A 15,413-nucleotide genomic window follows, 5' to 3' on the forward strand; every position below is an offset into this window, starting at 1 on the left:
ATCCTTGATCCATGGCAAGCAGACCATCCAAAAGTTGTCCTTCTCCAGTATGTGGATGACTTGCTGCTCTGTGGAGATGACATACCCACAACTGAAGAATGTTCAATTAGTCTCCTTTGCTATTTAGCAGAACAGGGATGCAAAGCTTCACTTCTCAAGCTGCAATTCTGTCAACCTACAGTAATTTTCCTTGGACATTGTCTTTCTCAGGGTACCAGACATCTCACTCGTGACCGAGTTAGAGCAGTACTGGATATTCCACCTCCAAGGACTTCAAAATCTCTACATGCCTTCTTAGGCCTCATTTCCTACTGCCGAGCATGGATCCCAGAAGCCTCTCTGCTCATGCAACCACTCTATGATGCACTCAAGTCAGACCCATTCTGCCTGACCAATGAAGCATATGACAACTTCAGCACACTAAAACGTGCCATTGCATCTGCTCCTGCTCTAGGCCTACCAGACTATACCAAACCCTTAAAGTTGTTTGTCTCTGAAAGACAAGGCCACGCTACAGGAGTCCTTACCCAAACAAATGACTTAAGAGGCCGTCAAAGGCCTATTGAATTTTTCTCCTGCCAGCTGGATATCGTGGCCAGAGGGACCCCTTCTTGCCTTCGGGCTGTTTTTGCAGCAAGGGAACTAATTGAAAGAACTGCAGACCTGGTCCTTGGCCACCCTCTAGTTGTCTTGGCACCTCATGACATTTCTGCCATCATCAACCAAGTTCAACTCAAGCATGTGTCTCCCGCAAGACACCTACGTCTACAGTGTCATCTCCTGCTACCTGACAACATTACCATACAAAGATGTCAAGTTCTCAATCCGTCCACTCTTCTCCCACTACCTGAGGGGGGTATCCACTATGGATTTATCATGGATGAAACCTACATCTACCTTCTTGCTGGGACCATCAAGAGAATGCATCCTGATTTATCCTTTCATGATGAACAAACTCCTCTCTGCGAGGGACCAGGATATGCCTTCTGTACCATGTGGTATAAGCCAAACATCACTCCTGAACCTTGCTACGAAGATGAGCTTTATCACCTGGTGGAGGTGAAACTCACTGCACAAGACTTCTACTGTGACTCTGAAGGTAACAGCATGGCCTTGATTCAACTACCTTCAGAACTCAAATACTTGTACCGTCATTGGGATACTGCTATTCCACATGTCCCTGTCACCAAGTTGAAAACAAAATCATGGAATGATCTTGGGCCCATGGCAAAATTATGGGCCACCATGGATGAATCACAGCTACAGGAAAATGGCATTGTCAAATACCCAACAACTGACCATCTAGAAGCATGGCCACGCCACTTCCTGGAAAATGAATTTCAAGATCTGGTCATAGTGAATGATTATGACCCAGAGACACCTCATGACTGTTTTGAACAGATGAAAATGGAGACAATACATCTACCTACTGTACATGAGAATCCATTAACAGATCCTGATCTCACTCTGTTTGTGGATGGTTCAAGGTATGCTGATGAAGAAGGAAAATACCACACAGGATATGCCGTAACCACAACAGATGAAGTTATCAAATCATCATCTTTACCACCAGCAATGTCTGCACAAGAAGCTGAATTGCAAGCCCTGACTTCAGCATGCAAGATCTCCGAAGGAAAACGTGCCAACATCTACACAGATTCAAGATATGCTCTGGGTGTGGCACATGACTTCGGACTAATTTGGAAAACAAGAGGATTTCTTACCACTGCCGGTACACCAGTCAAGCACAGCTCTGCAATCAAGGAACTAATGGATGCCCTCCTACTCCCTGAAGAAGTGGCCATCTTGAAAGTAAAGGCACATGGGAAGTTGGATACAGATGAAGCAAAGGGCAACCACTTAGCTGATCAAACTGCTAAGCAAGCAGCAAGAAATTTGCAGGAAGTGGATGAAGAAGTGTCCGGACACGAAGAAATTCCAATTTTCACCTTGCAGACTCTTCCTACTGACTTAAGAATCCTACGGGAACAGCAAGCAACAACTGCCCCCGAAGAAATACAGAAATGGAAGAAGAAAGGAGCAGTCCTAAAGGATGGAGTATATTACAACAACTTTAGATTCTGCCTTCCTAAGAATTTATATCCAGCAGTTGTCCAATGGGCACATGGACCTGCACATCTGTCAAAAGACTTAATGGCCGCCCTCATACAAAAGTATTATGAAGCACCTGGAATCACAACATTGATCAACAGCTTTTGTAGGGCCTGTGTCATTTGCGCAAAGTGCAACCCAGGAAAGCCAACCAAAGTGCCTTTGAAACACCTGGCTAAGCCCATGTACCCATTCCAGAGAATTCAGATTGACCACATACAAATGCCCAAGAGTGGGCCTCATGAATATGCACTAGTAATAGTGGACATGTTTTCAGGCTGGCCAGAAGCCTATCTAGTAACCAATATTACTGCCAAAACAACAGCAAGACGTCTACTCACAGATATTGTATGTAGATTTGGACTACCAGAAGTTATTGAAAGTGACCAGGGCCCAGCCTTTACAGCAACAGTGACTAAAGAAATTTGGAATGCTCTGGGAGTGACTCTAGCTTTTCACACCCCTTACCACCCACAAAGTAGTGGCAAAGTAGAACGCATGAATGGCACCCTAAAAGCCAGAATGTTAAAAATGTCACAAGAAACAAAGATGCCCTGGCCAGAAAGCCTGTCAATAGCTTTATTTAGCGTTAGGCACACACCTAGAGGGAAGCACTCACTATCCCCATATGAGATTCTATTTGGGACTGCACCCAGACTAGGTTGTTATTACCCGCAACAGTTGCAGCTTCAAACTGATGTTTTAGTAGACTATGTAACTGAACTTACAAGTGCCTTGAACAAAATACATGCCCAAGTTTTCTCTTCAATTCCAGATCCTGAATCTGATACAGGTACCCACAACCTGCTTCCCGGAGATTGGGTTCTGGTCAAGAAATTTGTGCGGAAACACACCCTGGAACCAAGATTTGACGGACCATTCCAAGTTCTCTTGATCACTTCAACCTCCGTCAAGTTGGCTGGCAGGCCACATTGGATCCACGCTTCCCATTGCAAGAAGACTCCTGCCCCAGAGGAAGCAGATACCGCACAACCATGTACCTCTGGTACATCATCTCCTTAATTAGCCTAATTAAGGCCCAACAAGTAGCCATCACCAAAGATGCCAGTGGGTATACCTTCTGGTACAATTCTTCATGTACCCGTGTGGCTACATACACTTTTGATTACTGTGACATTGTAGATTGCCCATTCCCTACGTCACAAATTCAAAATATCTATAGAGATATCCCTCATGTAAAGGACCCCTATGTTTGTGTAGTTGACAAACAATGGGGGCATAACTGTAACCATTGGGGGGCTGCAGGGTGGAATGCTGGGCCCGCCTGGGGTTACAAACCCAAAAGTGCCTTATCTAAGGTAGATGACCATGGTAGATCCCTCCTCCAAAGAATGACCCTAAGGAAGCCTGGAGGAGGTACACCCATGAAATTAATCCTAAATATTGAGCATCCGAGCCCAACAGATGCAGACCAGTATGTAATGGGAATGTATTGGAAGAAAGGTTCCTATAACAAATTAGGGCACTTCTAACTGAAAGATATGTGCCACTCCCCAGAGTGGCAAGGGGCCACCCATATGGTCCCAAATTCATTAAAACCACACATCCAGTCCTTTAAAGACATGATGGCCATTGCTAACCCCACCTTTGAAGATACCATGGCCGCTGAGACAGGTTTTAATGATGTTAATTTATGGTTAGAATGGATGAAATATAATGCCAACAAACATAACAGAACTGCATGCTATGTGTGTGGTGGTGCCCGGCCTCACCTCGGCACCGTACCTTTAACCTTACCAGTAGATATAGAAGAATGTGTTTTGAGTCTTTTTGCCTACCATTACAACTATAATAGGTCCCTCTGCGAAGCATGGACAGTGGAGTACCCTCTCCTAACCAAGGATGTCAAACCCCCAGAAAGTGTTACAGTTTATAAAGGTAATTAAGTGTTCTTGCATAGCAAGACCACTTAATGTTATCTCACATATATATTATTAAGTGTTCTTGCATAGCAAGACCACTTAATGTTATCTCACATAAATATTATTATTAAGTGTTCTTGCATAGCAAGACCACTTAATGTTATCTCACATGTATATTATTAAGTGTTCTTGCATAGCAAGACCACTTAATGTTATCTCACATATATATTATTAAGTGTTCTTGCATAGCAAAATGTAGGTCTGGGTCTTGTTATTCTCACAATATAAAGCTCTTCACTGTAGGATTTATAGTTTTTAAAATACGACCGTTTGAAGATGGCAACCGCAAAAATACTCTGACCTGTGCAAGGCTGCAGCAGCAAGTGATGTCATAGACAGGGCCATTTGCACCTGCTAATGTTTTTATAACTGTATGTTTTAATGTAACTGTGCAACAACGTTGCAATTAAATGTGCTATATAAATAAATAATAACAGTTACTCCGCCCACTCCAGTTGTATACTACTGGTGGAGGCAAGAACACTTCACAATTTCCCCAGAAATTGTAGCTTTTCTAGTTATTCTTATTCTTATTATAGCCAAATTTGCCACCCTAACTCCTCCCACAGTTTTTACACTACATAGCCGAAAATTTACCAAAACTTGCAGATTGTTCCCAATCGGATTGCTATTACTTTGTGGAACGTTTCGCCGAATGGTTCACGGAATATCGTCGTTCTTGTGGCGAAATTTGTCCCATAGGAATGAATGGCAAAGCTAGAGTGGGAGCTGGCAAAAGCTGAAAAATCAGGATGTGATTTCTAAACTGCCACCACTCCCTCATTTTCAGGCCCACCTACACAAATCTTATATCAAAACGTTCAGCTATCCCTGCTGCCACTAAAAATGTCCACGGCTAAGCCATAGTCCTGATAGTTTTCACGTGCTACAGTGGAAAGGCAGCGGGAGATTAGAGAGGTTAATGCGTGGCTGAAGTCTTGGTGCAGGAAGGAGGGTTTTGGGTTTTTAGAGCACTGGGCCGACTTTGCGATTGGGTACAACCTATATAGTAGGGATGGATTGCACCTAAACGGAAGGGGGTCTGCAGTGCTGGGGGATAGGATGGCTAGAAGGTTGGAGGAGATTTTAAACTAGTAGTAGGGGGGGAGGGTCATAGCAATCTACAAAATGGAGATAGGACAGAAAGGAGATGGGCTTTAGAACAGTATAAGGAGGGTGGAGACGGGGGGAGGGGCAAGCTCAGAACAGAGAAGCTATGTAATGTTGGTAATTCACAAAATAAACAAGAGACGCATGATATTAAATGTATGCTTACTAATGCAAGGAGCCTAAATAACAAAATGGGGGAACTAGAGGCATTAGCATACACTAAACAATATGATATAATAGGCATAACTGAAACATGGTGGGATGAGACACATGACTGGGCAGTTAACTTAAATGGGTACACATTATTTAGGAAGGATAGGAAAAACAAGAAGGGTGGTGGGGTATGTTTGTATGTCAACCATGATTTAAAGCCAAATCTTAAGCAAATTGAATGCGATGAGGAAAATGTGGAAGCTTTATGGGTAAATATCTGCTTGGGGGAAAAGAAGGGAAACCAACTATTGGTTGGGATATGTTATAAACCACCTAATGTTAATATTGACGAGGAACAACAGCTGTTTGAGCAAATTGAGAAAGCTGCAAATCTTGGTAACACTTTAATTATTGGAGATTTTAATTACCCAGACATAAATTGGGACATAGGGACTAGTAGCTCAGCAAAGGGAATTAGGTTTTTAAACTTGTTAAATGACAACTTCATGTCACAACTTGTACAAGCACCAACTAGAATGGACGCTTGTCTGGACCTGGTTTTAACAAACAACGTTGATCTTTTGACCAACATTCAAGTAGGTGAGCACTTGGGAAATAGTGATCACAATATAGTGTCCTTTGAAATAAACTCAAAAAAACAAAAGCACATGGGGTATACTAAAACATATAATTTTAAAAAGGCCAATTTCAATAAGATAAGGGAAGCTTTACAATATATTGACTGGCATAAACTCTTTAGTGAAAAGAACACTGAGGATAAATGGATCATCTTCCAACAAATATTAGAAAGGTACATTTCTCAGTATGTACCATTGGGAAATAAGTATAAAAGAAACAAATTAAAACCAATGTGGCTTAGTAGAGAAGTAAAACAAGAGATTAAAAATAAGAAAAGGGCATTTAAAGCATTTAAATCAGACAAATCAGATGCATCTTATAAAAGATATAAGAAAGCAAATAATGCGTGCAAAAAGGCAATTAAACTTGCTAAACTTCAAAATGAAAAAATGATAGCTAAAGAGAGCAAAACCAACCCCAAAGCATTTTTTAAGTACATAAATTCCAAAAAACCCAAAAATGAAAGTATAGGTACACTTAAAACTGAAACGGGGGTGTTGGTTAATGAAGACCAAGAAAAGGCAGGAATTCTAAATAACTATTTCTCCTCCGTATATATTAAAGAAGAACCCATGGCAATAGATGTGCAAATGATTGCTACTAAAAACTTGCAGAATAATTGTAATTGGTTAACTCAAGACAATGTGCTGCAGCAACTAAAGAAAGTTAATATAAACAAAGCTCCAGGGCCTGACGGTATCCATCCACGTGTACTTAAGGAACTAAGTGTAGAAATAAGTGAACCTCTGTTTTTAATCTTTCAAGATTCTTTTCTTTCAGGAAGTGTTCCGGAGGATTGGAGGAAGGCAGATGTGGTTCCTATATTCAAAAAGGGTTCAAAATCCTTGCCTGGAAATTATAGACCTGTGAGCTTAACTTCTGTGGCTGGTAAAATATTTGAAAGGTTATTAAGGGATAATATTCAAGAATTCCTTGAGAAGAATATGGTTATCAGCAAAAATCAGCACGGTTTTATGAAGCACAGGTCATGTCAAACTAACTTGATTGCTTTCTACGAAGAAGTAAGTAGAAGTATAGATCAGGGTGTTGCAGTGGATGTGATCTATTTGGATTTTGCCAAGGCATTTGATACAGTTCCACACAAAAGATTAGTGTTCAAACTCAAGGAAATCGGTCTCGATGAAAATGCTTGTTCTTGGGTAGAACATTGGCTTAAAAACAGAATACAAAGAGTTGTCGTTAATGGTAAATTTTCAAGCTGGACAGAGGTGGCAAGTGGTGTCCCTCAGGGGTCTGTTCTGGGACCCCTTCTATTTAACATTTTTATAAATGATCTTGAAGACAGCATTGAAAGTCATGTTTCAGTGTTTGCAGATGACACAAAACTTTGTAAAATAATACAATGTGAGCAAGATATTACTTTGCTGCAGAAGGATTTAGATAGACTGGGGGACTGGGCACTCAAATGGCAGATGAAATTTAATGTTGAAAAATGCAAAGTTATGCACTTCGGCGTAAAGAATACACAAGCAACGTATACCCTTAATGGAAGCGAATTAGGGATAACAACACACGAAAAGGACTTGGGAATTGTTATAGACAACAAACTATGCAACAATGTGCAATGTCAATCAGCAGTGGCCAAGGCCAGTAAGGTATTGTCATGCATGAAAAAGGGCATTCATTCTCGGGACGAGAATATCATTTTGCCTCTCTATAAATCACTGGTAAGACCACATATTGAATATGCTGTGCAATTTTGGGCACCTGTTCTAAAGAAGGATATCATGGCACTAGAAAAAGTGCAGAGGCGGGCTACAAAATTAATAAAAGGAATGGAACATATCAGCTATGAAGAAAGGTTAACAAATTTTTTATTTTTATTTTTTTTTTGTAAATATAATTTTTATTAACGTATTTTCAATGATTTTACAATACGAGGTATGCAAGAGGGAACAGGACTCGCAGGTCCCTGGAAACAGTAACAAATAATAATCGCTGGTGGGCTCGCAGTCCCCAATAATACTATAGAGACTCACAGGTCTCTTACTTTTTTGATCGACATGTTTAGAGTCGTTTTTCATTAGTTGCCTCGATGGTGAGACTCGCAGGTCTCTCACTGTACTAGACGTTCGTGGATGCGCAGATCCAGTTGGTGACAATTACAGCTTCAGGTATGTATAATGGACAAGAGCCCTGGGGCACTTGGTTAGTGTAGCTTTCTGTCGTGATCTTTAACATCCTAGCATTCTAAGGTTCTACCCCCTTCTTCCTTAACAGTAGATAGTTGTATTTAGTAGGTCATGTCTCAGCTGGGTTAGCCGGGTGAGTTCCACTTTATGTCATACCCTTAGTCCAAGCTCGTTAGTCCACTTCAGTGTCTGACCCGTGTGTCTCTTTTTGTAAGTGTGGGGGGTGTCTCTGTCCATTTTCTCTATCGTGTGTTTAATGTGTTTTCAGCCTTGTCTTAGCGGTTGGTGTCCGTGTTCCACCTCGCCATGTTAGTGTGGCGTTGGTGGCCTACGTCTTCATGGTGAGCCGTGGTGTGTTTGGTACCTTCCACTGATATGCATCCTTAAATGTGCCATACAGCACCCTATCTTGGTTATGTGTGATAGTGCTGTCGTCGGGCTATTGTACGTCCCTGGGTCGGTTTCGTGTCTTGGTGTTGTGGGGGTGTAGCTGAGTACGGGGGGTTGGGTTTCCCTGTCTAGGACGGTCTGTTTGTCTCCGTCAGATCGGGCCTTCGGTTCGTCCAGGGTAGTCCCCCGTCCCTTTCTCTGAGTCTCTAAGGGTGCAGTCACTAAGTGTCCCTGGCGTTGCTGGTGGTCTCGGGGGTGTCTTTGTGTCGGGTAGCATTGACCTTCGGTGTGTGCATACTGTTAAGTGGGGTCTGTCGGTGTTTTCTCTGTAGGATTGGGGGAAGGATGGGTAGGTGGGGGTGGGGTGGTCCGGTCCGTCGTCAGTCATCAGTCCTCCGTCTCCCTGGGTGTTTAATTCCCGTTTTTAGGTTGGGTGCTGGAGGTGAGCGTCGGTGGTTATCCTGAGGTCTCGTTGGAATTTCGGTTTCGCTGTCTCTAGGATCCAGTATGTCCATATGTCAGTGTATGTCGTCGGGGCATTGTTCGTCGTCAGTGTGAGTTCCTCTATTATCCTTAGTTCCTCCATTTGGTTGAACCAGGACAGCAGTGATGGTGTCACAGGTTTCTTCCAGAATTGGGGGAGTACTCGTTTGGCTACATTTAGTATCCTGATGGTCATGGATTTTTTATATTTTGAGTGGGGAACTGGTGTATGGTGTAGGAGCATCGCGGCCGGTTCCAGAGGGGGTGGTCGTTCTGTGAACTTCCCTAGCATTTTGTGTATGCCCTGCCAGTATGGGGTGATCAGTGCGCAGTCCCACCAGATATGTTTCAGTGTGCCTTCCTCTCTTTCGCATCTCCAGCACAGACTGGATAGGCTTGGGTTCATTCGGTGTAGGAGATGCGGTGTTTTATACCAGTACGTCAGGAGTTTGTAGGCCGTTTCCTGCGTTTTACTATGTGTGGAGCAGTGGTGTGTTAGGTAACATATCGATTCCCATTCCCTTTCCGTGAGTGTGATTCCTAGGGCTGTTTCCCATTTACCCATGAAACGGGGTGGATCGGTCGGGAGTTCCGACTGTAGCATGGAGTACAGAGAGGATATCCCGTGTGGGAGTGGGTCCGGTTGTGCGCTGATTCTTTCTATTGTGGTATATTCCCTGCCAAGCGCTGACCCCTGTGGTAGGGTGTGAATGTAGGCTAAGAGTTGGGCATAGCGAAAGCGGTGCATGAAGGTGGGGGGCGTGTCTTCTAGCATATCTGTAAGCTGTTTGCAAACCCCACTCTGTAGAGTGTGATGTAGGCGCGGGGATGTGCTCGGGATGATGTTTCTGAGAGCCCGTGGGTCTAGACCTGGGGGAAAATCTTCGTTATGTGTCAGAGGCATAAGGGGGGAGGGGTATGGTGACAAGTTCCCCTGTCGTTTGGCCTTCCGCCATACTCCCAGGGTGTTTTTCGTATATACGGACATGGTGTGTCCGTCCGTCTGTTCGCGTCTCCATGGAAGTCCCGCGATCGGTCTACCTGCCTCCGTCTCTTCTACCGTTTTCCACAGCTTGTGGACCCCTTCCTTGGACCATTCTACAACCCTCTGTAGGTGTGTGGCCATATAATAAAGTCGAAAGTCTGGGAGGGCCAGTCCCCCTTTGTCTTTGGGTCTGGTCAGTATGGAGAATTTTGCTCTAGGTTTCCCCCCGCCCCATATGTATCTGGTCATTTCTTTCTTGAGCGTGATGAAGAAGGGTCTCGGGATTACAGTGGGGATGGCTTGAAAAAGGTACAAAAGGCGCGGGAGGAGGTTCATTTTTATGACCTGTACTCGCCCTAGCCACGAGATATGGGGGTATGACCATTCCCGCATGTCTCTCTGAAATGTCTGTAAAATGACCGCAAAGTTGTCCCTAAACAGGTCTTCTGAGTGTTTGGATAGCCAAATACCAAGATATTTAATCTTGTCCTCGGCCCATTGAAAGGGGAAGCTACTTCTTAGGGTTTCCGTTCTCGTGTGGGGTACGCTAACGTTTAGGATATACGATTTTCCGTAGTTAATTTTCATGTTTGATAGGTCCCCGAATGCCTGTAGTTCTCTCATGATGTTCGGTAGTGTGATGGTAGGGTTGGTCACCACAAAGAGTAGGTCGTCCGCGTAGGCCGCTACTTTATGGTGTACTGGGCCTGTCGTCAGGCCGGTCACGTCTGCGTTGTGTCTGATGTGTGTGAGAAACGGCTCCAGTGCTAGAGCGAACAGGAGCGGCGATAGGGGGCACCCCTGTCTGGTGCCGTTATGGATGGTGAAGGCGTTAGTCAGTGCCCCATTAACTAGTACCTGGGCAGTGGGCTCGCTGTACAGGGCTTCTATCCATTTCCTTAGGTGGGGGCCCAGTCCCATGTGTGCAAGCGTCTCAAAAAGGTATTCCCAGCGTACTCTGTCGAAGGCCTTCTCCGCGTCCGTGGACAGCAGGAGGAGGCCTCCTTCGGCCTTTCCGCCGCCGTGCATGAGGGTGAGTGCCCTGATGGTGTTGTCTCGGGCCTCGCGTCCCGTCACAAACCCCACCTGATCAGGGTGGATCAGTGATGGGATGTGCTTCGTGAGGCGCGTGGCGAGGACCTTCGCCAAGAGTTTGACGTCGCAGTTAATTAACGAAATGGGTCTATAGTTCCCACAATGTTCCCTGTCTTTGCCCTCTTTGGGTATAACAGTTATGTGGGCTGTCAGGGCCTGCTTGGGGATACGTTCCCCGTCTCGTACCGCATTGAACGCCTCCACCATTGGTGGAAGTAGCTCTTCTGCGTATGTCTTATAGTATTTCACCGGCAGGCCGTCTGGCCCTGGGCTTTTACCGGGTTTGGTGTTCTTGACTGCTATCGATAGCTCCTCTATAGTGATGGGCTCGTCTAGCGTTTCGGCGATTTCTGCGTCTAAAGTCGGCATTGGGTACCTCGTCAGGTATGTTTGGATCGCGTGGCGAAGGCGGGCCTTCGCCGGTTCGGTCTGTGGTTGCGGGAGGGTATATAGGTCCGTATAATATGCGCGGATTGTGTTCATGATGTCCGACGGGAGTCGGTGTAGGGTCCCCGTTTTGTCCCTGATCCTGTCTATGTATGTGTGTAGCCTCTTTTTCCGTAGCATAGCAGCCAGAAGCTTGCCGCTCTTATTCCCGTGTAGGGTAAAGAAAGCTTTATGTCTCGCGGCGTCTCTGTGGTGTTTAGAGTGGATTAGCGTAGCTAATTCTCTTCTGAGTTGTAAGAGTCGGGTTTGGAGTGTGTGGTCTGGGTCGAGTTTGTTTTGGTCATCTGTGTTGTGGATTTCTTCGAGGAGGCTCGCCTGTCTCATTTCAGTTCTCTTTTTTATGATCGCCCCTTGTTGAATGTAATGTCCCCGTATCACGGATTTGTGCGCTTCCCAACGTATTGTCGGGGATGTGTGTTCGGCAGTGTTAAGGGATAAGTAGTCTCTAATTTTGTCGCCTATATGGGTTACGACCTCCGTGTTAGTGAGTAGGTATTCGTTTAGTCTCCATTTCGGGGTAGTGGGGCGAAAAAGTGGTGATTTTAATTTGAGGGTGACAGGTGCGTGATCTGACCAAGTCGCCGTTCCAATCTTGGCTTCGGTGACTAGGGAGAGGTCATATTGTGTGGTGTATATGTGGTCTATCCGGGAGTATGAGTTGTGTGGGTGGGAGAAGAAGGTGAAATCCTTTGTATCTGGGTGGTGTGCTCTCCAGCAGTCAACCAGGCGGTGGCTGCGGAGTAAGGTTTTAATGTTTTGCCGTTGTTGCGTGGGAATATGGGAGGAGCCTGATGATGTGTCCCATGTCGGGTCTAGTGCGATGTTGAAGTCCCCTCCCAGTACGAGGGTCCCCTCTCTGAACTCCATGAGTTTGCGGAGTGTTTGCTTGAGGAAGCGGTAGTGTCGCGTGTTGGGGACATAAACTGTCGCGAATGTGTATTGGCGCTCAGCTATTTTCCCCTTAAGGAACAAGTATCTGCCCTCCTCATCCGTCATGCTTGTTCCCCCCTGGAACGGCACGCTTTTATGTAGTAAGATCGCTGTTCCCCTAGCTTTACCCCCGTGATAGTCACTGTAGTAGCCTTGTGTGTATTGGTGGTTAGTAAGTTTGGGTCTGGTTCCCTTTTTAAAATGTGTTTCCTGTATCATAACTATTGAGGCTCTCTGCTTGTGAAAGTCCCTTAGCGCTCCGGATCTTTTCTCCGGTTTGTTTAGTCCCTTTGCGTTGATAGTGATAACGTGTAGAGGTGCAGGTGTCAGGGCCATTTCTCTCGTCATGTGTGTATCGGGTGAGCGTCTCGTCTAGTTCCTGGTCTCTTTTGTATGGGAGGTGTAGTAGTAGTACGTGTGTCGTAGTCGGTAGGGTTGTCCGGAGTCAAGTATAGATGGTAGTAGGGTGTACGGGTGGGGGAGGTTGGGTAGGATAGGGGGTATGTCTCGGTCTAGCGACCGTTAGGTATAGACGTCGGGGAGTCACAGTCCGCGGCACCACCTGTGGTGCACGTGGGTTGCTCACCGTTTGGTCGGCGTCTCTCCTACTAGGCGTAGGTCGGGTGTCCGGGCGTCAGTGTCGGCGTCTCAGTGACATGTCCCCTGGTGTCCCTGTGCGGCTCTGAGAAGGTGATTAGATGGAATGTGTTCGGCTTCCCCGTCTCGAGGTGTTCCTTTCTATGGGTTTGTGCGTGTTGGTCAACTCACGTATGTAGCATGTCCGGTCGCTACTGTTAAGTGTGGTACAAACAACAGTATTAGCATTATATCATTCAGTACAACAAGTATCAACAGTTAACTAGCATTTCAAACATTATATATTTTTTTTTTTTTTTTTTTTAAACTATGGAAGAACATCAAGAGTACCGTTACCCCTCTCTCCTTCGGTCCCCCCGGCTGTGCTAACTGGTGCATTGTGTCTGTCAATTTTTCTTTCCTGGCTATTATCCCTCTGACATCTCTGTTGGCTGGGGTCCCCGCCCCGGGTGGGCCCCGCCGGTGCCACCGCCCGCCCGCTCCCCGGAGTTCGTCACGGGTCAGGCGGGTGGCAGCAGCCGGGCCCAGCCGGCGCTCGGGGCCCCCCCTCAGCTTAAGGTAAACATCGCATTTGAAATTATGAGACATCACATTGCTTACATTTCCCCCCCGCTGCCCCCCTCCCCCCCAATGAGAGTCCCAGCAATGCCTGTGGGGTCCGTTAGGTTACCCTACTCCACTGAGCCGTGGAGCCCTTGATGTGTGCTCGGTCTTTGTAGTTTCTTCGTCTCCGTAGGGGGTCGGGTCTCTCTCTGGGGTGGCCGGTGGCCGCGTAGCGGGATCTATTCGGTGTGTCCGAGGACTCTGTTTTGTCAGGTCGGTGTTAGGATTGAGTGTTCAGTTTGGTAACGGTGCCGGTGGTGGGCCTCAGGATGGGGGGTTCATAGTGCTCAGTCCTTTACATGTTGGCGCCTGAGGGGCGCGTGGTTTGTTGCCTTGTTCTCCGAGGTCTCGGTGGTTGCTGCGGCCTGGTCTGCATGTCGGGTGAGAAGGTGTAAAAGGCTATCGGGTCCGGCCAAGGCATGTGTATCTGTGGCAGTTGAAGGTCCCGTACAATGTCTCTGAGGTCGTCTTCGCTCTTTACCATGTATGGGCCTGTATTCGTAGTGATTTGTAATCCGGTAGGAAAGCTCCAACGGTATCTAATTTTGTTGGCTTGTAATACTCTCGTGAGGGGGCGCATGGCCCTGCGGTACGCTAGGGTTGCTGGTGATAAATCAGGGTAAAGTTGCAATTCCGCGCCTTTGTGCAGTATTTGCCTTTGGTCTCTGGCGGTTTTCAGGATATCTTCCTTAACTTGGAAGTGTAGTAGGCAACAGATGACGTCCCGTGGGGGGGACTCCGGTGGGCCTCTGGGCCTAAGTGCCCTGTGTGCCCTGACGAACTCGACGGGTGTATTGGGCGGCCTCAGCAGTAGGGCATTAAATATTTCCGTGAGAGTTTCACGGATCGGCGTGGTCTGGTCTAGTTCTTCGGGCAGGCCCCGGATTCTGAGGTTCTGTCTTCTCCCTCTATTATCTAGGTCTTCCATATGGAGGGCCATTTGGCGGAGCTGTGATTCTTGTCTGTTCAGGGTGTCTGCGGTTGCATTCTGCGCTGACATGACATGGTCGCAGTCTGCCTCTAGCTGTGCCACTTTGCTGTGTATCCCCTGTAAGTCTTCCCTCAGGGCCTGCAATTCTCCTGCAATCGATTTGTGAAGGGCCTCATTGGCCTCTTTGAGGTCTGTTTTCGTGGGCAGGTTGCTCAATATAGTCGCCCAGTCCAGCTGGGGTGGGGGTGGGTCGGGTGGTGTAAGTACCTGTTCTAGGTGCCCGCCGCATGGCAGGGCCGCATGGCTTGTGCCTGATGTTTCTGCGTCCCCTGAGGCCTGATCGGCCTGTTCCGTTTGGGCCGTTAGGAATCTGCGCATGTTCGCAGTTTGAGTCCCCCTCGGGGTGTCGGTGGTCGTAGTGGCGTGCTGGGACCGGTGATTTCTTCCCATATTTCTGTTGTTGAAGCTGGTGAGACGGGTTTGTGATCTTAGCCTGCAGGGAGCTCCTGGTTCACGCCGCCATTCCGCTCGGCGCTCAAGCCACGCCCCCAGGTTAACAAATTTAAACCTATTTAGTTTAGAAAAACGTCGCCTGAGAGGGGATATGATAACATTATACAAATATATTCGGGGCCAATACAAACCATTGTGTGGAAATCTATTCACAAACCGGACTTTACATAGGACACGAGGCCATGCGTTTAGACTGGAAGAAAGAAGATTTCGTCTAAGGCAAAGGAAAGGTTTTTTTACTGTAAGAACAATCAGGATGTGGAATTCTCTGCCTGAAGAAGTGGTTTTATCAGAGTCCATACAGATGTTCAAACAGCTACTAGATGCAT

This window comes from Pelobates fuscus, chromosome 13 (assembly GCF_036172605.1).
Source record: "Pelobates fuscus isolate aPelFus1 chromosome 13, aPelFus1.pri, whole genome shotgun sequence".
Taxonomy (NCBI): Eukaryota; Metazoa; Chordata; class Amphibia; order Anura; family Pelobatidae; genus Pelobates; species Pelobates fuscus.